At 45.3% G+C, this 22962-nt stretch overlaps 1 non-coding gene across 1 annotated transcript; it reads right to left on the bottom strand.

Moving 5' to 3' along the window:
• Positions 1 to 14436: 14436 nt before the first annotated feature.
• Positions 14437 to 14547, bottom strand: LOC112424364 (U6 spliceosomal RNA). The gene has a single exon (XR_003015110.1). It is a non-coding gene; the product is annotated as a U6 spliceosomal RNA (small nuclear RNA).
• Between the last annotated feature and the right edge of the window lie 8415 nt (positions 14548 to 22962).

Raw genomic sequence — 22962 nt, 5'->3', positions numbered from 1 at the left:
TAAAGATACCCTATCATTCTAACTTTGTCTTCAAAACACCAAGTACCCCATTCATTCTGGGCCAGTCACCGTGGCCTGAATCCTCCTGCACTCTCCTGACTCAGAATCTCTGCCCCTCTCTCCATTTATAACGCCCCACCCTTCCTGTAACTTCAGACAGAACCCTCATGCTGCCTGCACCAGGAAGTCCTCCTAGGGCTCTCACAAGCTGAGTTGGTCTCTTGCTCCTGTGGGTTCCCTAGTGCCTTGCTGTACCTCTGGTGCTTTATATTCTTCACGCATCTTCAGCACCTGATGCCATCCCTAAAGGACTGTCTGTTCCAAAGACAGGCACTCCTTACCTGTGGCATCTTCATCATTGTGGAGGCACTCAGCCAATGTCTGTGCTTTGTCAGATGACTCTGCAAACTCACAGTCTCACCTTTAAGAGATAAAAATGCTTTTGCCAGCCTGTGACATTTTCCCCCTTGTTGACTAGAACCCAACTTTTAGCAACCTATCTGGTTTTCCGCTAGTCTGGGATTCGGAAGAAGACCTAGATGGTAGGCACTGGTTGGCAGAGCTGCAGGCCACACCATCTGCTCCCTGGGACATGGACAGGAGTAGGCAGGGAGAGGACGTCTGTTGGAGAATCTGAATAGGGCTGGGAAGAAGTAGGAAAGAAACAGCCCTTTGGGTTTGGGACATATCCTCACTAGAAGGCTGTGTCTTCTGTTGTAAGGGAAGAAAAGCTTGCTTTCCTCAAACATTGCTAAGTTCATGGCGGAGGACCCTATAACAAAAGAAATATAACAAAAGTATAGAAACTTATTTACGTTTTACATGACACAAGAGTCTTCATAAGGAAATGAAGACCCAAAGAAACAGGCAAATGTGTATTTTTATGCTCAGCGTGATGAAGAGATGGGTAGTCACGGAGAAGTACGATTAGACAAAGGGCATGATCTAATGGCAATAAACTAGGGAGGGTGAACTGAGCAAGGCCTGTTTGTTCATATTTTTCTCTGTGTCCCTGTGTTTTCAGACATAAGGATGTTCCTCTCCTCCAGGTACGGGGTGGGGGGCCCCTCTCTGAGTGTCTTTTGACCCGCTTCAGGGGAGAAGGGTGGAAGAAAGGTGAGAGGGACCTTCCTAGGTTTTATTACCTGCTGCTGCTGTTTCTGTGAATGCCAAGATGCCACATACTGGGGGAGTGTGTCCAAAGCCCATTGCTGGGAAGAAGATGCTGCAACAGAGTCAAGAGCGCAGCAAGAGATTTGTTGGAGGATAATGCCTGTGAAAGATGAAAGGGCAAGGAAGCCAAATTGGGTAGGGAGAGTCTCAGAATGCAATGCACATCTGACAAAGTCTCTCTCAGCCAACCTCACTGGGAGTGCCACGCTGGCAGAGACTCCAAGCCCCACACTCCACCATGCTCAGTCATTCGCTAGAGCTCACCAAGAAGAGGTAACCTCAGAGCCGGGGTGAGTCCCAAAGGCTCTACCAGCTGGAGGCTGTCAGCCCACTGCACTCCTTGCAGCGGAGTGGCAAGTCATCTCTTGAGGGGAGATCCAAGCAGCACACTCCTGAAGCTGTCACAAAGGCAGTGGGGAAGCAGCTGGATCGGCAGGTCCTACTAGATGTGGAGACATCAGTATCTCCCTCTCCGTCTGAGCCACCCACCCCCCTATTCTCTAGGCCCACAAGTTCCTGAACCTGGTGCTCTAGGCATGTTACTGACAAAGTATGGAGAGGACCGAGGGTCTCCCTAATCACCAGGCTAGGGTATGAGTAGAGAAGAATGAGGTTTCCAAATGGTGTGAGCTCTCTGTGAAGCGCAGCACAGGCTCCTGCCTCTATCAGTGTCTTCTCCTCCCTATTAGAGATGTGACCCTGAGTCTAAGTCTCCAGCCTGTTTGGAAATGTTTCATTCAACTGACAAGGCCTTGTCGCTTTGTCATCTAAGCCTAGGCCTTCCGCTTGCCTGCTGCCCCAGGGATACAGCAGAGACAGGCCACCCTTCCTCAACTTTCTTGTGCTGGAAATCACTGAATCCCTGATGCTACTGTCCCCTTAAGAAAGAAAGAAATGAGAGTTTTGCGTCCCTACAAATAGGACCCTCCTGTCACCACTTACCCTCCCCTCATCCTTCCCTTTCTTTCCCCCAAACCCAGACTGGTGAGAAACTGCCGAGAAACAACATCCACAATTAAGTACGAGGTCACATTTAGTTCAGCACCATTGGCTGCTTAATTGGCTGATTCTATTGCTGCTCTCCTCATCTGCCAACACAGCCTCTAACAAGCCGCTTGCAGGGCAATTAATCCTCAGGTTCCTGAGCCCCGGCTGATGGAAGGGTTTGCTCCCCTTCTGGGCATCGTGCTATCTGTGAACCTGCTGGTGGTGGGGAGTCGCTTCTCACCTAGAGGTCCTGGGTGAAACTTTCAGGGCTCAGAGAACCACATCATCCTAAAGAGGAGGAGGCTCCAAGATCTGGGAAGGAAGCTTGGCCTTTCTCCAAGGCTTTGAAAAGGCAGGCCTGACTGCCCTTCTGGGGTCTTCCGGGGAAAGGGAGTGGAGAGGCAGTAAAACTTAATGGTTAGATAATGCACAGAGTCAGGCAGGTCCTGGTTGAAATCTGGCTGTGTCCTTATTAGTGGTATGACCTTGGGAAAGCTACAGGTACTAGTCTTTTCTAGGCTTCAGTTTCCCATGTAAAACTGGGATCATAAGAATAACAGCAACAACTATTATTCTTATTTACAAACAAGGATTATAGAAAGTTTCTGAGTCCAGCATGCATTTTGCTGCCATGAGAACAGTCATCACAAACATTGCCGAGGGGATGGGTTGCTTATGCCCCTTTTAAACATAGCTGGGAGAGGTTGTCAATGCTTACTGTAACTCTCTGTGTGAACATGCAGGCCACCTAGGCCAAGCTGTGTTGCCAGTAAAAGGAAATGCCAGCCCCCTACTTTCTACCAAGACTTACAGGCTGAATGTGGGGCCGGTGGCTTGGATTTGAAAACACTTCCATTCGTTCATTACCGAACCTAAAGCTTCTGGGCCACTGTCACACGATGGCATGCAGGAGCTGGAGCTCTCTAATAACTGCCCAACTACTCTTATCTAGTGGCCGAGCTGGCAGTCTCTGTTCCACCAGCTGCGGTCAGGAGAAAGGCAAATCCCAGAGAAAAATCAGTTGTTTTTTTTTTTTTTTTTTTTTTTTTAGATGTTGGGGAAAAAATTGACCTTTATAAAATGGAAAAGATATCTTTTTCCTTTTGTTCAAATTCTGCTAAGGAGACTGAAAACCTAGGAGATCATTACCAATTCCTGTCTAGCCTACACCAGAGTTAGGGTGAATCCAGTTCAATGTGGGTGGAAATAGTGATCAATGCTCGGGGAAGGTGATGTAAGTACTTCGACATGCTGGAAGGGATGCCTGGTCCCCCCAGTCTGCCTCCACACCCTTCACTTTGTTTACCTGATTTAGCGAGGGCTTTTGTGCTTCTTTGACTCATTTCCTAGGAAACTGAGAGGTGGGATCTGAGTTCTCAACTTGGGGAGTGGGGTTGGGTCATTATCCTTTCAACAGTTCTCAAAAACAATTGGCTTGATTTAAAAATAAAAAGTTACTTGAGATACCTAGGAAATGAGAGAATAAGAATGGAACCATTGAAATGTCTGGGTGTCTAAGGAATGTGCCGTTTCTGGATTCAGCTGTTTTCAATATCTCTAAGGAGGCTGGGACTTGGGGTGGGGGTGGACAGGACGTGGGAAGGAGTCAATAAAGTCATCATGTATGCTGGAAATTCAAGATAATTTCAAGCAATCATTCCTTTCAAAGTCTTCTCCAAAATTTTACCAGGGTTGGTAAGGAGCTGAACTTACCAACCAACTGATTTGGAGTTCTACTTCCTTTTTTTTTTAAAACCCCATCCTTTTAGACAGTCTTCTTAATGAGCAGGGGGTGGCTAAAAGGCAGGCAGGTTCTTAATGAGCAGGGGGTGGCTAAAAGGCAGGCAGGATGTGAGAACAGAAAGGAGGAGTCCTGATAATCCACGTAGATAATTGGGCTGTGATTAATCAAGGGCAATATTGCAGCCCTGGTTCTTTTAGGGGAAGCGCAGACAGAAAACACCAGGAAGAGCTTGGCATTTCAAACTCCTGAAACCCTAATGAAGAAGAAATGTGTTCATGGGAGTGTTAAGGAGAGTGTCATATCATAAGTACCCAATTAAACAAGCCCTTGCAAGATTATTCACTCCCAGGAAGTATTAAGAAGGGTAGAGAATTTGTTCGTTTAAGATCAAAACAACAACAAAACCCTATAAGTTTTATAGACATTTATTGATTGGCTCTCCAATATCTATCCATTCTCCTCTTCCCCTTCTTAACAATACCCCCAACTTCCTCCAGGAAGTCATCCTCCCTCCCATTTTCAGCTGTGCTAGGTGCTCCCCCCCCCGTGTTAGGGAGGGAGCACGTGATCTACTCTAAACCAATCAGTGCATCACTCTCCTCCTGGCCTTCTTGATTGGCTCCCAGTTGGGACCATCACCTTCATCTGCCCATCAGGGCCAACAAGACTGGGGTACTGCTGGCAACCATCTTGCCCAAAGGAAGAGAGCCTCACGTGGGCGACGCCTGATGAGGAAAGGAAGCTGGGAAATGTAGGAAAAAAAAAAAAAAAACCCCAGTCTGTTCACATCATTTGCACTACTAGAACAGCTCTTCTTAGAAGTCAGCCCTACTCTAGACTTTTAGATTAAATGAAGCCGATAAAATACCTTGCTTATGTGATCAGTTTGGATTGAATTTTTCATTATTTGCAACTGAAAGCATTCGTTCGGAAGAAACCAACAGTAGAAGACCAAATGGGAAACAAAGTCAGTATTGTTGCTGGGAGGGGACATAAAGAGAGGAGCACCCAGGTGAAACTCCACAATGCCTTCCTGTTATACCCTAGATACGGAGCAGCTGATGTAGTCACAAGCCTTAGGCCTTGTTCTTGCCCCTACAGAGTCTGAAGTTATGGAAGCAAAGTCCAAGCTAAACCCTGGATCAAGATTAGCAGTAGTACTGTACAGGCCACAGCCTGCACCTGTAAACTGGCCAATCATTAACCCCTGCTCACTCTTGATGTGCAGGGAGTAGCGCGAGAGAGCATTGGGGCCTGATGAAATTTATGCACACCTTCAGGAAAACTAGTGGCATTACCTCCTCGTGAAGGATGCCAGTCCCTCTTCTGTTCTGACAAGTTACCAACAAGGCCAAATGTTAGCTTCTCCTTGATAAAATAAAGGAATTCTCATTGTGGACTGTGCATGACCCTCTGTGCCAACGTCCTTGCCCGAAGTGGGTGGTGGACTTTTAGGGGGAAATGCCAGCATAATTTGTTTTGTAAAAGTCTGTTCCTGGTTTGTAAGTGATCTGAGACAGGATGAGCCCTGATTCCCATAGCATAGGACCTAACACATGGGAAGTACTGGCTAAATATTTAGTGAATGAATGAAAAGGACAATGAATAAATGAACTCCTTGGAACTGGAGCCATAAAAACTGCCTCACCCAATCTCTCACTTTGGGGAATCCATAAGGAAGGGATATATAGAGCAGGGAATGAAGGGAAGCCCCAAGTAAACTTTCCTAGAGGAACAGCTGCTGACCAACTGTGCGACCTTGGGCAGGTGATCAGAAGTCTCTGAGCTCACCATCTTCATCAGAAAACAATACTAGCATCTGCCTTACAAGGTTGCTGCAAGGGTTACATTAGAATATATGAACAGTGATATATCAGGACATAACAGATGCTCAATAAATGTCTATTCCTTTCCCTCATCCTGGCCCTTGCCACTCCTAGCATTGGCTGGAGATGCATAATCTGTGGGAATAACTGCCCCGAGGTGCACTGGTGCTCCCTTTTGTCTCTCAGGAGTTTCTCTGCCATAAAGGGCAGCCCTGCAACTAGGGCATCTCCTGCACTTGGAAACCATCTGAATTTTCTGTGACTGCTATAACAAATGACCACAAATTTAGTGACTTGCAGCAATACAAACTTATACTGTCACACTTCTGGAGACAGGAAGTCTGAAATTAGTTTCAGTGTGCTAAAGTCAAGGTGTCAGCAGAGCTGGTTCCTTCTGGAGGTGTTAGGGGAGAAGCCATTTTCCTTGCCTTTTTCAGTTTCCAGTGGTTGCCTGTATTCCTTGGCTTGTGGCCTCTTCCTCCATTTTTAAAGCCCATGACTCCAAGCTCTGCTTCAGGCCTCCTATAGCCATCACTTCTATAGCCACATCTCCCTTTGTTTTCCTCTTATAAGGACACTTGTGATTACATACAAGGCCCACTCAGACAAGTTCAGGATAATCTTAATCATCTCTATCAAGTACCTTTTGCAAGATGAGATAATGTTACAGTAGGTAGTTAGGCAGGCATGAGCAGGAAAGGATAGGGCCCCCACCCCAACCAGGAATGTCAGGTAACCATTAGGTCAGGCAGTTGTTAAACTGTCTCTCTAAAATAACAATTAGTCACAGCCAGCACCAAGAAAAGGCAATTTTCCATTTGAAAGAAAACACCTGAAGCTGGTGATTAGCAGCAAGATCTCAGGAGTTGGGCGAGTGGGCTCGAGCATGTGCACTAAGAGGCAAAATGGCGGAGTTTAACTGGTATATGACCTTCCTCTACACCTGACTGGTAAGGGAAGAATGCCTCAAGTGAGCATGCATACAACTTCAGTAAACACACTGTGCATGCAGCCCTTCCCAAGTGCTGGCCAGACACTGCACATGCGGACAGCCCACCCCAAGGGAAGAAACAGGGGAGAAGGAGTGCAGACCCTGGAAGTATGCTATTATGGTTTGGCCTTGTCCCCACCCAAATCTCATCTTGAATTGTAGCTCCCATAATTCCCATGTGTTGTGGTAGGGACTTGGTGGGAGATAATTGAATCATGGGGGCAGTTTCCCCCATACTATTCTCATGGTGGTGAATAAGTCTCATGAGAGCGGATGGTTTTATAAGGGGTTTCCCCTTTCACTTGGCTCTCATTCTGTCTTGCCTGCCACCATGTAAGGCGTGTCTTTCACCTTCTGCCATGAATGTGAGGTCTCCCCAGCCACACAGAACTGTGAGTCCATTAAACCTCATTTTCTTTATAAATTATCCAGTCTTAGATATGTCTTTATCAGCAGTGTGAAAACAGACTAATACACATGCCAATGTATAAAGCCCCAAGTCACAGGTCAAACAGTGCAGTTGAATCTCTCAAGTTGCCTGCTTGGCCCTCTTCCAAGTATACTTTACTTCATTTCATTCCTACTCTAAAACTTTTTAATAAACTTTCACTCTTGCTTGAAAACTTGCCTCTGTCTTTTACTTTCCCTTATGCCCTCTCTGTTGAATTTTTTCCTCCGAGAAGGCAAGATTTGAGGTCTCTGAGAGAACCTGAACAGAACAGAATTGAGACCTGTTTGGATTTGCTGCTGCCAAGAGTAACATTCACACGTTCCAGGGATTAGGACCTGGGTATCTTTGGGGGCCTTTATTCAGCCTACCACAGGAACCAAGTCATAGGGAAAAACTTGGTTTGGCCACGCCATACTCAGGGGCCTGCTTCTCTCTGCCTCAGACAATGGCTGTGCCACCAGGGGAGACAAAATGTACTTCTCCTCAAAGGGCTCCAGGGCTGCCCTGTGAGTTGCATTTTGTTTTTCCTGGTGAACTCTTTCTCCTAACCGTTGTCATTTGTCAAAGGCGGCAGGCAATCAAAGTCCTGGCCACATTCATCTTGCCCTCCCTCTCTTCCTCCAGGATGCAGGCCCATGACAGCTATTGCTGCCAGCCCTGGCCCCCCCACAGCCTGACATATGAAGGCTGTGAGGATGCCCAGTTGTTGGACCTGGCTCTGCTCCAGGCTGTCAGCCCATCCATTCCTAGGAAGCAGGTCAGAGCTCTCTCTAAAGCTTCAAAAACATTGCCCCAGCCATTGGACAGCCCAGCAGTCACTTGAGCCTGTGGTAGGTATCCAAACCCCAGGAAAGTCTGTCTCACACAAGCCTGAACTGGGCTTCACAGAGGAAGGGCATTATGTCAGTGAAAACAAAATGAAACTGCAGGGTCCTGCTTGGTGGGGCTTTGTTCTACCAAATCCTTCAGGCTACCCAGCTCTGCCTGAGCCTTTTCCTCACTGTGCCAGGACATTTTTGCATGACTCTGCAAGAGCAGGACAGCTGGCTTCTGGGGAGTGTGAGAAATGGCTTCAGAGGAGCATCCTTTCTAGAGGGTGGGGGAGAAAGAAAAGGGGAGAAAATTCTCACACCGGGAAGGTGGGAGGTAGTTCTTGTCAGGATCAGGATGAAATTGAGATGTTGCTCTGGCTGTTATTCATGACTATTTGGGCTAAAGTATTAATTTTTAATAACAGGAAGGATGAACATGTTATAACTACCTCTATATAAAATCGAATTAGGAAAGAATAACTGCAGATGCTGGGAAATGGCTTTTTAAAACATGTATTTTCTACGGATAAATATAAGTCCGTATATGTTTATCCAATGTCCTCATGTGTACAGAAATGTGTACATACTTTACTAATTCAGGCTAATTGGGTGAGATGCCTAAGTGAAATGTCTGAATTCGTATTTTAATAAAGAAATGCAGTTTTATTGTTTTCAAGAGCTTTGAGTAATGGGGTTAACAAGATGTTACCTAGGAGACATACTTATGGATTTATTCTTTAGGTAGAAAAGGCTCCAATTTAGAATGCAGCAATTGGAGGGCAACATTGGCAAATTGAAGGTGTGTTCTGAGTGCAGGTGGGGATGTGTTGGAGGATTTTGATGCATAGAAAACATTAACTTGTTTTGTATTAATCATCCTGGACATCATGCTGCAGTTTCAGGCACCAGACATAGCCCTCCCTATACCCCCCTTACACACACGCGTGCACACACACAGGCACACATGCACTCCATAGCATACAATTCTGTACCAACCATGACACATCAAAGCAGAAAAAGACCTTTGCAGTCATCTGGTCAACCACTGAACCCATGAGGAGCTGGAGGGGCAGAGAGGGAGGTGACTTACCCAGCAGCAGCCCACTAGAGAGTGAAAGAACTAGAATTGGGATGTGCATTCCCACTCCCAGGTCAACTCTCTTTCCTCTTTTACTATTGCTTCTGAGGCATCCACAGCCACATTAGGGAAGGGAGGAAAGAAAGGGGGTGAGAGAAGAGAACGGAAGAGGCACAGATTTGGGGAAAGCAATGAATCATCTGACTACGACTTCTAATTGCATTTGGAGCGTTATTCCATTTGTGCCTGTGCTTCCCTGCTAGGAAGCCAGCCCTGGGTCTCTGGAGCCGGTATAGCAGTAACAGCAGCAGTTAGCATTTACTCAGTGTTTGTTCTGTGCCAGACACTCTTCTGAGCACTTGACATGGATTAACTCACTTAATTCTCAGAACAGGCCCTTGAAGTAGGTCCTGTTACTAAGCCCATTACATCTGGAAGAAACTGAGGCAAGGAGAGATTAAGGATCTCATCCAAGGTCATAAGTGACAGAGCCAGGACTCAAATCCAAGCCATCTATCTTCAGAGCCCTCTCCCACCTGGCACTACTCTGCCCTAACCATTTTGCTCTACACTAGACCTCCCAATAAATGGCACAAAATATTAGCCCTTCAGCCACTGGCTGTCCAGGCAAGGCCTGAAGTGGCTGGAGTCACCTGGTTAGTTGCAAACAACTTCATTTGTTTGTCCTGGGGTATCTTATGTTGTATTATTATTATTTTCTCTGTGTGCCATGGTGTGAGGAATGTTGGAAAGTGCCATCCTATTCTGTAATGTAGTCACGATGGATGATTCAGTTAGTTTCATGCTGTCTAGCTAGCTCAGAATAAATTAGCCACAGGTTTAGCCCTGCCGGCTGATGATTTAGCCTCCCAGACTCCGCTCAGTCCTCTGGGAGGCATCTCATAAACACAAGGGAGAGAGGGCAGGGGTGTGTCTGGATCTGCATCAACCGCTTACCTGCCAGAAAGGCTGTGGCGCATGTGCCTTCTGGGAACAAGTCGGCACCCTCATCTGCATCTATGGACAGGACTTTCCAATCCAAGGAGAAAGCATCAGGGACTGGAGTCGCACAGCAGTCTTGATTCCTCTATCCCTGGGTGGCAGTTCCTTTTCAAAACAATGTTGACTTCTCACCCTGACATACAGGGGCGCCTGCATTTTGTATTGGCATTGCAATGATGTGTTCTTTTGGAGAACTACCTGTTCTGGAGATGTCAGGGTTAGAGGAGTCAGCAATTATGAGCTTATGAGATAATGACACGTGTGTTTAGTGTGATGGCAAATTATACCATAGAAAAAAATTTTGAAGATTCAGAGTGAACTATTTTCCCATATAAACTTACTGCCTCAGGAAAACTGCGGTTAAAATGATAAATTACCAGGAAACTTCAAGTTTCGCCTAGAGAGTCAAAATAAAAATACAAGAAGACGCATTGTTGAAATAATCCCAAATTAGAAACAGTGATTATTCAATTAAAAGTAAGTGTAGTTACACCTTCTATTTATATGGTATCCATCTGGCAGTTTTTAGCCTCAAGACTCAAAAGAGAAATCTAGTAATCCTAGACTTGAATATCCTCTTCTCCATGATGAGTTTTGCTATCTTACTCAACAGCTAACCTTTTTCCTATAAATCTCCAAAGAAGTAGCTTCCTCTCCTCTCCTGTAAATCTACTTCAGCTTTTTGTGGGCTTTATGACCAGAAACCTCCTTCTAATGTCTATTCTGAATCTTGTTGCTATGATTTAAACCCATAATCTGTTGCCTTGTCCTAGGGAAAAATGGCAGCCACAGTTAATCCTTCACATTCTTAGAGAATATAAAAAGGTCAACCCCTGACCTCCTCTTCTCCCTACTTAGCTCCATTTTGGGAGAGGTTTGTCTCTGGGCCCTCTCCAAACCCACATCATAGTGGAGTTCCAGAGTCTGCAGCTAAATGCAATGTGGTGGTGAACAGGGTGGTCTCTGTGGGTTCTACCAGTCTCCCTGATTCACTGTTCCATCTGTAGAGACAAGGCTTGGCCAGCCTCCTGGGAGGATAAACTTGTGGTTTTCTCATTTACTACCCAGGAAGTGTGCAGGAAGGGGTAGAAGAGGCACCACTTGGAAAGGATGAGATTGGTCTGGACACCACTGCATGCTGGCCTGGGATCTTGGACACCTCATTTAAGCCTTTGTAACCTCCTCCTTGATGTAAGGGAAAATTGTACCTACTGCACACAACCTCATAGGATGTTCTTAAGATCAAAGGAGATATGGATGTCATTGAAAAGCTCATTCTTCCCTCAGCTCAGCCCAGAAGGTTAAACTGGTTCCTCACTTGGCCCAGAGTGCAGTGGCTGAGTCCAGCTGGGTGAGACAAGGGGGTTAAGTCTAGGAGGCAATAGTCCAGTGGCTGGGCTACACCCTACTGAGTTAAAGATTGCTGACCACTTTACAATTTTGTGATGTCTCCCCTTTATTTCCTGTGGCCATAGCCTCAATGTGTATGACAAATTTTATACATAGAAGGAAAAACACAGTCACCCACTGGGTTAATGTAATTTCCTGCACAAGACTCGAAAATGCCCATTATAGTGAATCCTTTGGATCAAGGCCTAGCAAATAGAAGACGGCCATCAAAATACAAATACTTTACCTGCAATGGGTGAACCTCTGACAGCTGTCTCTACATTCTCACCAATAAGTAAGTTAATTCCCTAGCAAATAGGCCCTTGGGGGATGTTTTTGGGGAATGCTGGGCCAACAGGCAGTTTGGAGTGGAAAAAAGGTATCAAGTTTTGGCCCCAGATTTGCCATTTGTGAATTATGTGACTCCAGGTACCTTGCTTAACCTCTTAACTTTCTCTTCTGTAAAAAAGAATTTAAGGATGCACAATATACCCCTCAAGGTGGGTCTGTGTTAAATAGCAGAGTGTGGGTGTTGAATGTGCTTTATAAAACAGGAAGGGAAATGCACAGTGTTGGTCATTGTCATTGTTATGGGTTTCCTAGGACCCAGTGCCAGTGGAGAGAGGTGTAAATCATAAGCTAGTTATTTTGCTAAGGACATGGGTGTGTTTGTGTGTGGTGTGTGTGTGGAGTGGGGGAGTCTATGAAGGGTGTCAGACACCAAGATCAACAAAACCGTAATAACAGCTTGCATTCTGGAGCCCCTGCTGGGTGCCAGCACTGTGCTAACTGCCTGTCTCTGTTACCTTGAGCTCTCATGACAACCCCAATAGTATTAGTGATATTAGTAGTATATTCATTTCTTTGAGAAAAGGAGCTCAGAGAGGGCAAGTAATGGTCCGAGGACACATAGCTAGTGAGGGCTGAAACTAGGACTCAGGCTGGGTGACTCTAGGACTCCTTTGCATTCACTTCCCTATAGATCTCCTTCCAGGTTCGATACTCCAAAACCATCATCAGGGAAGCGCTGGTTTAAACAGGAGTCAAGTGGTTCCTGGCACTGCTCCAACTCACTCAACAGCAATCAAACTGGGGTTCCCTGGCTCTTCACTGGGAGGCTTGGGAGATCCCAAATGAGAAATGACCATCCTGTATTTGATGTTACCCCAAAGTGCCTGTTACTCATTTAAGGCATTAGTGGTTGTAACAGAAATAGTAATATTTCAACAACAGTGGTGATTAGTTACAGAAGGAGCCAAGTGGCACTCATCTCCATGTCAAAAGCCCTCCCTCCAGGCCCTTCCGGGCACCCTGGCCTGTGGTGCCATGTTAATTCAGACGAGATTGGGTGTGTTCAGGGTGGTATGGCTGTAGACAGTGCCATGTTAATTCCATGTATATTCTCTGCCTGGCACCAGCCGGCAAGACCAAGCTTGTGTGACACAAGCCCTTTGAAACTCAAAGAGCTTTTCATCAGCCTGCAAGAGAGAAGAAAGTAGAAGAAAATGTACAGGAACAAGAGCAGGTGGGGGTGGTAGAATTCACCCTTTCTGCACAAGGAGATGGTACTGGCCCCCTCCCTTCACTGGAGAAGGGGATGGGGCTGGAAGGAGATGAACAAGCATCCTGGAAGTCCACACGCGTCTCTTTAAACTCTGGAGTCTCAGCCCTGCCTTGATTTGATGTCTCATGCTCATTTAAATCTCAGCCACTGGGCATGTGTGACTTGGGAAGAAGAATGAGGGGTGATTTGTTTCAATCACATAATCCTTCATCCACAGGAAATGGAGGGACCATTGGTTTCCTCTTGAGGCCTCCCAAACCAGAAGGCCAACTTTGTAGGTGTGCAGATTCACACCCCGGGCGTCTACCATACGGGGACCAACGGGGCAGACGGGAAGGAAAACATCCCAAGACCCAGATGGGGTCACCTCCTGCTCTGTGGGAGGGGCCAGCCAGGGTGCAGGCTGGGCCAGGGGAGGGAGGGGTTTTCCGTGTGGCAGGAACTGAGAACAAATGTGGGTGAAGTAGATGAGGTTTAATTTAGCAAAGGTAATGTCATAATTGTCTCCTCAGCAACCACAAGGTACAAACCCTGGGAAGGAAGACTGTCTGCATGCCCATATTTAAAGATCCATGTATTAACAATGCAAAAAGCTCTCTCCTCTTTTTTTTTTTTTTAAATTTTCTTCTGTACTAAGATTCTTGATCTACAAATCACTGTTCATGTTAAAAACTTTTCTGAAGCTACCCAGTTAAACACAAGATGAAAACAAAAAACAAAAACAACCAGGCTGGGCATGGTGGCTCACACCTGTAATCTCAGCACTTTGGGGAGACGGAGGCAGGCAGATCACTTGAGCCCAGGAGTTCGAGACAAGCCTGGGCGACATAGTGAAACCCTGTCTCGGCAAAAATACAAAAAATTAGACGGGCATGGTGGTGCTCACCTGTAGTCCCAGCTACTTGGGAGGCTGAGGCTGGAGAATCTCTTAAGCCCAGGAGGTGGAGGTTGCAGTGAGCCAAGATCGTGTCACTGCACTCTAGTGTGGGTGACACAGTGAAACTCTGTCTCAAAAAAAAAAAAAGTAAAAGAAAACAATCAACCATATTCTGCCTTTATTTTCCCAACTTCTAATCCCCTTTCTCTTCTCCTAAGTCTTGGATCATGCCCATAACGTAGTTTCTGTACATTTGCTCCTGTGGAGAAAGATCTTAGTCAATCTATAGTCTTTATTGATCTACTAGACACTTCCATGTCTATTGCATGTCAAAGCAGAGGAGTGCCTGTGTTAAAACTAGGCAGTCCCTGTCCTCAAAGTGAAAAGAGAAAAAGTACAAATGGTAAATGCTAAGTTGAGGAAGGCACCATTTTAACCAGAAGTCTGGGACTATCTGAACTTCCTTCCCTCACCCACGGTACTTTCTCTGTGCCATTCTTAGTGACTTCCCACATTTAACCTCATTTAATGTTCTTTCTTTAAAAAAAATGAAATGCTTCATGAATTTGCATGTCATTCTCACACGGGGGTCATGTGAATCCTCTCTGTACCATTCCAATTGTTTTTAGCATAAGTGCTGCTGAAGCAAGCACTCCTTATTCTTATATTTTATATCACTAATACTAATTCCTACAATTGTTGGGTATTTACCATGTGCCAGGTACTATGCTAAGCTGATTACTTACATTTTCTCTCTACTTCTTCATGTAGGCTGGTATTCCTCTCTTGTTTTTCAGATGAGGAACAGAGGCTCAGAGGCATTGACTGATGGCTTGAAATCACAGGGTGATGGTTAGGTTCATGCCTAAGACTCCATGGCACCTTGACTCCAAATCCTAGGCACTTTTTATTGCACAAATATGGCTCTGACAGGAAGCCTATGAAACAGGTATCATTCATCCTATAAGTCAATGGGGAAACGCAGGATGAAAGTTCAAGGGATTGATTGCTCAGTTTCCTCATTAGGAAATGGCAAAGCCTACTGGAACTTGGGTCTTTTGACTACAAGTTCAGTGTTCTTCTTCCTGTGACCCATGCAGTGGTCCTCGTCAATGAAAAATCAGATCAGTTCAGCTTCATTGCCTTAGTCTGTCATTACCCAAGCTCTAAACTCAGGTGCTTGGACCTTCTTAGCCCTTGGGCTAAGGAAGCTAAGTCTCATGATCCTCCAAGGCAACTACCATAAAAAACACTTTCCAGTGCATTTCAAGCACAGTTGTCCTTACCTTGGTTTGACTGCATTATTGATTCCTCAGGCTCCCTTTTAGGTTCTTTTCCTTTGAAGTCCCTCCTCTCTAGAGGTCTTTCTTATCTCTTTGGCTCATTACCCTTCTTGAAAACTTCAAGCTGACTTTCTCCCTTCAGTTCTGTGCCCTGGGTCGCACATGAGAGTCCATGCTCCAGCCCAGTTGTGGTCTTCCTAGAATCTGAAAATTCCCAGCTGCCCCTTGAAGGACCCACACATCTCTGGTGGGTGGATAACCCAAGGGGCGCTCTCCTCTGCACATTCTCTGGGCCCATCCCCCCTCCTGTTGCTCCCATCTTGGGTTCCCCATCCTCCTGGAAAAGGTTTGAGGCATGATAGAGTTAACGCAATCCAACACTTGCCTGTGAAGGAGAGCTTGGCACTACTTACAAACCTCCTCCTTGCCAGGGGGGCCCTGTTCTCCATCATCTTCTGCTCCCTCTCTCCAATAAAATGACCCATTTAAACCATATTTTTCTTATTAACAAGCTTCCTACTAAATGGCTTCAGCTGTGCTTGTTGATTTATAGGGCTTAGAAAGCACCGCTGAGCCTTGGCCCTCCCTGTGGGTCCAAGGGCCTAAGTGAATCATGCTGCTCTGGTGACATTGTAAGAGGGCAGAAGCCACCCTCCAAGGGGCAGATCCAGAGGGGGCTTCTTTTTTTTTTTTTTCTTTTCAATATTTTAATTATGGAAATGGCCAAATACACAAAATTAGAGAAAACAATACAATGAAACCTCTTGAACCATCCCTTTGCCAATCTTGTGTTTCATCTGCTTCTCCCTGCTTCCAAACCACCCCCACTAGCTAGATTCTTTTAAATTAAACCCAAAATATTGTATTCTTTTATTCACGACTATTTCAGTATATTTTCTTTTCTTTTTTTCTTTTTTTTTGAGACGGAGTCTCGCTCACCACAACCTCCGCCTCGCGGCTTCACGCCATTCTCCTCAGCCTCCCGAGTAGCTGGGACTACAGGCGCCTGCCACCACGCCCAGCTAATTTTTTATATTTTTAGTAGAGACAAGGTTTCACCGTGTTAGCCAGGATGGTCTTGATCTCCTGACTTCGTGATCTGCCTGCCTCGGCCTCCCAAAGTGCTGCTATTACAGGCGTGAGCCTCCAAGCCCTGGAGCCACCAATCCCGGCTATTTCAGTATATTTTCTAAGAGATAAAGATCATCTGGTCTTTTAACATAACCACAATACCACTGTCACATCTAAAAACATTAACAATAGTTCTTTCCTTTTTAATTTTTTACTTATTTTTTATTTATTTAAATTTTTTATAGAGATGGAGTTTCATCACGTTGGCCAGGCTGGTCTCAAACTCCTGACCTCAAGTGATCCACCCGCATTGGCTTCCCAAACTGCTGGAATTACAGGCGTGAGCTACTATGCCTGGCCAGCAATAATTCTTTAACATGATATAGTATCTACTCAATGTCCAGATTTTCTTGATTGTCCCACAAATATATTTTTATATTTTATTCATTTAAATCAAGATCCAATCAGTGTTCCCAATTGCATTTGACTAATATGACTCTTATGTGTCTTTTTGTTTTAATCCATAATAGTTTCCCCTTTCTCTCTTTTTATTTCCCAGGGGCATCTTAATGTAGACAATTTCCTCAAACTTATGTATACTGTGCCATCACCGACAAAGAAATACTGAAAGCACCCTTATCAGCAGAGACCTTCCTTGTACCATGGATTCAATGATTCCCTTGGGGATGGCACTAACCCACAGGCCTCCACCCACTGTCCCTCAGAAAGCCTTCAAAAGGCTAAATCATCTTACTCCAATGCCAGTTGCAATAATGGGATCCTAAAGTGTTGAGCAGTTACTAATCCACTCACTCCAAAAGTGACTCACATTTATTAATAAGTATTTACCACAACCCAATAGGATTTCTTTTTTACTATCCCCATTTTATAAATGAGGAAGTAGAAGGATAGAGGAACCCGTTTTACTTATCCCAACTGGTGGATCTGGGCTTTGAAATGGAATTGTCTGATGGACACCCCACTTGCTCAATCACTGAGAGACCCCGTCTCTGCACACAAGATCTCATTTCACGCCAAGAGGTTTGCTGAGCTTCCAGGCCCCTTTCAAGCAGGACCAGCAGAGAAGGAGGAGAAATCTTGATCAGTAGGATGTGTCTGTAGTTCTGAGGAAAGGTGAGAGCAACAGGGAGCTGGAGATCTCCTGCAAATTCCCTTTGTCCACGCTGGGCTCGTGCCCATTTCTATGCATTGCCCAAGGCAGGCAGTGAACAGGCTTCCCACCCCCTCTTTCACAAGTCCCCATGAACCATTATTACCACATGCTCTCAAGTCCACATAAATATCACATGCACATACCCTCAGATCCATAGACGCACTCTACCCAGCCACTTGGCTGACAGGCCAGCCCCCATATGGCTCATTCCTACAAAGGCATGCTTGCAACACGCACACCTTCCTGTACTGAGTAAACACAGACCTTGGAGGCCATGGAGGAGGACAGAGAAGCTGGTGTTTTGCCAGTGGCAGCCAGAAGGAAAGGTTACCTGACTTCAGATAGAAAGGTTGTCTGTCCGTCTGTCTGTCTGTCTGTCTCCATCCATCCATCCATCCATCCATCCATCTTTCATAGGTCTTCTTAAGTCCTGGAAAAGACAAAGGCTTTGATGCTCCTGGTAGACCCAGGGAGTCTGGATGGGGCTGGAGGACTTATGAGTCAGGATGGAGAGGATGGAGTGGGGTGAGGAACCCGCTGGTTAAATAGGGCTAAATCTAATTCCCCCCATCTGAAGGAGGGGAGCTCTCATCTGTGGTTCTAAGTGATAGAAAAACCCCAACTGCTAGCAAGATAATCCAATTTCCTTTCTCCCTTGTGCTGAAGGGACCGGCCCTGGCCCTCCCGCTTCAACTTCATGCTGGGTCTCAGTCTGGCTAGAACTCTTTACGCCTACAGCAGAATTCATATCAAAGCCTTAGCCCCCCAGGGTTCATTAGGAGGCATTTATTTCTGCATATTCTTGGAGGGCAGGAGGGAGGATAACTTGATTCGCAATGCAAATTGCTTGGCTGTAATTTCAACTCTCCCTCCCTTCTCACAGGGAGATTTTGCTGGTTATTAAAAATATATGATTGCCTCTAAAATAGCAGTGACAGCCGCTCTGCTGGGCAGAGCCAGGTGCTGCTGTTTGAAGGCGACTGAATGATGTGGAATGGATGCCCGGGCAAAAGCAAATGGAGCCAGTCCCCTCCTCCTGTGCCAGTATCCAGGCTCCAGATCCTAGGGCTGCTGGCCGGGGTCTGAGGCTGACCGGGGGACTTGGCCTATGTGGTCTGCAGCTCAGGTTTACCTTCTGCTGCTGTGGGGCACTCAGCAAGGGTTTCTGAGCTCTTGGCTTCCTGCTCTGTAGAGGTGGGGGTAAATAAGGAGCTGGACACAGAGCAGCTGGTACACAGTAGGTGGGCAATTTGCTGGGCAGGCCAGGCTCTCCCCCTCCACACCCCTGCTGCCTGGCTCAAAGACACCCTTCCTCATCCCACTGCCTTCCCCAGTCTGGGCTACTGAGACCCGATCCGTCACGATAGTATTGCCTAGGTCTTCTGGTCATGATGAACGTCTCACTTGGTCTTTTCTTCTCTGTATTGCTGTGGGAACTCAGCACCCTCAGAACTATCCAGGCCTTTACCCTTCACGACCCTGTAGTCATTGGTCAATGCATAAGGGGAAGAGGGTGGGCAGGACCTATGGGATGTGAGCATTGAGCAAAGCCAAGATTTTAGGCCAGACAGGAAGGAAACTTCCTCCATGAGTCTGAGATGCTAACCTGGGATTCTCCTGGGAGGCGGATGGCGGCCCCTGCAGGCTTAGGCCAGCCAGAGCCCAGGATGCTCCAGCCGCAAGCCGCAGGGATGAAACTATGATGCCCTGACCATATAATACACACATAATCACAGAGGAGCACAGACTGCTGTGTACAACTGTGTAAACAAAAAAGGATCTGAGAGAGGTCTCAATCCATTTAGAAAATTTATTTTGCCAAGGTTAAGGACACACCATGACACAGACTCAGGAGGTCCTGACAACATGTGCCCAAGGTGGTCAGGGTACAGCTTGCTTTGATACATTTTGGGGAGACATAATACATCAGTCAATACATGTAAGGTGGGGGTTTCCCGGTTGTAGTAGATTTAAACATATTCTGATTGGCAATTGGTTGAAAGAGTTATTATCAGTAGAAAGGAATGTCTGGGTTATGATAAGTGGTTATGGAGTCCTAGGTTTTATCATGCAGGCGAAGCCACCAAGTAGCAGGCTTCAGAGAGAAAAGTAAATGTTCTTATCAAATTTCAGGTCTCTGTTGACATTCATGCTGAAGGGGTCTAATGAGGCATGTCCAATCCCCACTTCTGGTCATGGCCTGAACCAGTCCTTCAGGTTAGATTTTAGAGTGCCCTAGCTGAGGAGGAACTTTATTCCAGTGGTTGTGGAGGGGAGCAGGGGGCTTCAAATTGTATTTTTGCTTTACAACTGTTAGAAGGAAGCCATATATTTTGAAGTTTTAAAATTACCTTTTAATTCAGATTTTTAAAGTATAAACAAAATGTTTGGCAGTTCTTCACAATGTCAAACGTAGAGTTACCATTCGAGCCAGCAATTCCACTCCTCCATCTGTAACCAAGATAAATGAAAACGTAAGGTCCCAGAAAAACTCGTACACAAATGTTCATAGCAGCATTACTCATAATAGCCAGAAAGTGAACACAACACAAATATCCATCAAACGATAAACAGAAAAACAAAATGTGGTATAGCCACACAGTGGAATATTATTTAGCCATGAAAAGGAACGAAATACTGATCAATGCTGCAACATAGATGAATCTTGAAAATAATGTTAAGTGAAAGAAGCCAACCACAAAACCCTATATAATATAATCATATTATTTTATAACCACATTATATATCATATATGATATATACTATATGATATAGTGAAGATACATAAATATATATGATATATAACATATATCATAAAATATTATCATATCATTCTATTTATAAGAAATGTCCACAACAGGCAAAACTATAGAGACAGAAAGTAGATTAGTGGCTGCCTAGGGTCAGGGGTCAGGGAGCTGGGGAGACTAAGGAGTTACTGCTAATGGATACGTGATTCTTTTTTGGGTGATGAAAACATTCTAAAATAGAATCAATTTAGAATATTTTCATCACCCCAAAAAGAAACCATGGTTGGTTTCAAGATGGTTGTACAACTCTGTGAACATACTGAAAACCATTAAATTATATACTCTTACATGGTAAATTTTATGGTACATCAATTTGTATCTCAAAACAAAACACAAACACACACAGAAAGGAGAGAGATGGATAACATTAGAAACCCATGCTGAACACTCATAACATTCAGTGTCTCAAAGACATTTCCTTGCTCCAGCCTGCTCAGGCTCGGCACTTGTTTCATTGGTGGGTTCCCCAGTCCTGCTCACCAGAGCCAGGGGACACTCACTGAACTGAGAGGGAAGTGGGTTTAGGACAGGCAGAGGGGACAGTGATGGGGCACAGTTGAGGGAAAATTTATACATCTCATTGTCATCCAAGAGATGGTGCAGTCTGAAAAATATAATGATGACATTCACAAAAGGTTTAAACAAATCTCTAGCTGACAGAGGCAGTCCTCACCTTTGAGGTTGATGTCATGAGCTTGTCAAATGAAATAAACGATATCTTATGCAACAGGAGATCTAAAGGAACAGTTAGACACGAATTCAAATTTTTAACAAATGTATTCATCACCAATTCCTGTAGCTCTGTCTCAGGCGCGCATGCATGCATGCGTACACACGCACACGCATACCCTGGCCTGCATTCCTGGTTTAGTTTTGAAAAAAACAGGAGCCTTCTTCACAGGAGGGGTCTGGTGCCAGGCTCCCTCCAGGAGTCTGGGAAGAGAGATCACTACGCTTCTCCAATGTCCCTCCTCCACATCTACCTAATACTTTAGATCTTCAACTTTTTGCAGTTCTGGAACCTTCCATACCTCTGTGCATGCTAACCCTGGAATGCTTTTCTCCTAATTCTCTGCCCAGTAACTTGTCTTTATGGAGCCATCCCTGACCTTTCCTTTCCCCTTTCCTCCGGAGGCAATTGGTTTCTGCCTCCTACTCCAGGCTGTGGTACAATTTGAGGCTGTCCCCTGGATAGGGAATAGCACAGGCTCTACTGGATTGTGAGTCTTCAGGGGCAGGGACTGTGGTTTGCTCATGGGAACTGTAGCATAATGCGGGGAATATGGTAGGTGCTCAAGTGATCATGGGAAGGAAAAAACAAAAAGAAGATAGAGGAACAGAAGGAAAAGGGAGATCATTTGTAATTTTTATTTATTTTTTTGAGACAGAGTTTTGATCTCTCTCCCAGGCTGCAGTTAAGTGGCACAATTTCAGCTCACTGCAACCTCCAACCCTGGGTTCAAGCGATTCTCCTGCCTCAGCCTCCCGAGTAGCTGGGATTATAGGCAACTGCCACAATGCCCAGCTAATTTTTGTATTTTTAGTAGAGATGAAGTTTCACCATGTTGGCCAGGCTGGTTATAAACTCCTGAGCTCAGGTGATCCGCCCCCCTCAGCCTCCCAAAGTGCTGGGATTATAGGCGTAAGCCACCACACCTGGCTTCATTTTTTATATTTAAACAAAGTTTTGGGCATGGTGGCTCATGCCTGTAATCCCAGCACTTTGAGAGGCTAAAGAAGGCAGATCACTTGGGGCCAAGAGTTCGAGACCAGCCTGGTCAACATGGCAAAACCTCGTTTCTACTAAAACTGCAAAAATTAGCCAGGCGCAGGGGTGGGTGCCTGTAATCCCAGCTGCTGGGGGGGCTGAGGCAGGAGAATCGCTTGAGCCCAGAAGGCAGAGGTTGCAGTGAGCCAAGATTGTGTCACTGTATGCCAGCCTGGGCGACAGAGTGAGACTCTCTCAAAACATCATCAACAACAACATGATAATAATAATAATAAAATTTTTATACAATCACATTTAAAAAGAGAAAAGGAATTTGTTACAAGAGGTCTCTGAGTTTTATGTAAACTTTTTGATGTTACGTAGTTTCATTCACCAATGGAAAAGGAGAAACTCAGGCCATATTTTACATCTTAATGAAATTCAAATAGATTTAAGGATTTCAAAACTTGTTATTTTCTCTCAATTTCTTAATTGGGATAAAATGCACCTGGCATAAAATTTACCATTTAAACTACCTTTAAGTGTACCGTTCAGTGTTATTACATATATTCATAATGTGGGGTAACCATCAAAACATGGCTATCTTTCATAGTCAATATTCATTTCTCCCCTGCAGAAAGATCATTTCCCCTCCTCCAGAATGACGTTGGTCCTTTCTACTTCTGGAAAGATGGGGTTTGATTGATCTAAGGGCAGAATATGGAACTCCTTTTCCCTTTGTTCAAGTGGAGAATTCATACGCCGGATCATTCCCTTTCAGATCAGAAGGGGCTTCACCTTTTTTCCTTGGTCCAAACCCATCCCCTTCACGCCTCCCTGTGTACAAATGCATCAGGTTTGTGGACTTCAAAGGGCGTTCCACACGAATGCTGGAGGTATAGGGGTTCGGCAGGTGGGAACGGCCCCTCTTTATTAGTTAGCCTTTACCAAGCTTTTATAATCATTAACTAGTTACCCTGATGGACTAAGTCCCATAGGCACCGATGAGAACAGTCTGAACA

Source organism: Macaca nemestrina, chromosome 11, assembly GCF_043159975.1.
Source record: "Macaca nemestrina isolate mMacNem1 chromosome 11, mMacNem.hap1, whole genome shotgun sequence".
Classification (NCBI taxonomy): Eukaryota; Metazoa; Chordata; class Mammalia; order Primates; family Cercopithecidae; genus Macaca; species Macaca nemestrina.
The sequence above is the reverse complement of the archived record's forward strand: the minus strand, read 5'-3'. Positions and strand labels throughout refer to the sequence as shown.